The sequence below is a fragment of the Nyctereutes procyonoides genome, unplaced genomic scaffold (assembly GCF_905146905.1).
Source record: "Nyctereutes procyonoides isolate TBG_1078 unplaced genomic scaffold, NYPRO_anot_genome, whole genome shotgun sequence".
Taxonomy (NCBI): domain Eukaryota; kingdom Metazoa; phylum Chordata; class Mammalia; order Carnivora; family Canidae; genus Nyctereutes; species Nyctereutes procyonoides.
The window spans coordinates 19,314,747-19,316,079 of NW_026575021.1; positions in this window are offsets into that span (position 1 = coordinate 19,314,747).

Genomic DNA, 1,333 nt, shown 5'->3' on the forward strand with positions numbered 1-1,333 from the left:
AAAAGCACACCCCCTTAGTGCTGAGGTTGGTAGTCGGGGAGTCCAGCGAGGGGGGGCCTGGAGTATATGGGAAATCTCTGTACCGTCCTCTGTTTGGTGGTGTGAACCTAAAACTGCTCTTAAAAAATTGTGTTTTTGGACTCCCAGCTGCCTCAGTGGGTGGAGCATGTGAATCTTGATCTCAGGGTTGGGGGTTTGAACCCCATGTTGGGTGTAGAGATTACTTTAAAATAAAATCCTTTAAAAACAGCCTTTGAATAAATGAACAAACAAGCCAATTATTCCAGACTAAAAGCAATCCAAATGTTCTTCAGCCCAAGAATGGGTAACAAACTATGGTTCTGTAAACTGCAATCAGGTAGGGCAATAAAAAGAAATGAATGACTAATTCAACAAAAAAGATGAGCCCCAGAAAACTATTATATAGTATCTCCTCCGCCCTATAGATTAGCTAGATGGAAACAACACTAGCAACATAGGTAATAACAAAATGTGGTAAAACGATTAAAAAGTGATGAGTTTTGAGTATTTATTACCTTTGTTTTGAATATAATTTAATTGTAAGTTTATATCATTTAGGTTTTTTTTTTTAAGATTTTTATTTATGGGACACAGAGAGAGGCAGAGGGAGAAGCAGGGTCCCTGCGGGGAGCCCGACGCGGGACTCGATCCCGGGACCCGGGGGTCATGGCCTGGGCCGAGGGCAGCTGCTCAAGTGCTGAGCCCTCGGGGGCCCGTTTATGTCATTTAATTCTTAGTGATGACTGTGTTTGGTGACCAGCTCAGAGCTTCCCGAGACGCACCGGCCAGGCCCCCAGCCCTCCCGTAGCCCCCTCGCTGCCCAGGGTAGAGGGCACCAGCCCGGGGCGCCCCCGGGGCCACTACTGTCACTAGGCCACTCCTCGGCCTGGGCTCGGGGGTAACCGGCTTGGTGTCCCTCAGGAGGGTTCACCCACCGAAACACTCCATGGGGTTTGATGAGGGAGAAACACTATTAGGCCAAAATGCCTTTTACTTTTAGTGTCAAACGTGGGCAGACAGTCGTCAGAACGTGAATCTCGATGGTGATGTTTGTTCCTCCTTCTTGTGATTTTCTGTCGTTTCCAAAATTTCCGCAATAAATATATGACACAGCGGTAATATGAAAAAAATCTGAGGCAAATCTTGGGTAACTTGATATTTAAAGTGGCAGAGGTGCTGTCCTTTTAGAGACTAGAGGAATAGAGAGCATTTTCGGTAAAAGGATGCCCCGGGAACAGGCTCGCCGTGCTCAGCCCACTTGAAAGCCGGATGCCCAGGAGCTGGGCATGGAGCTGGGCATGGTTGATTATCA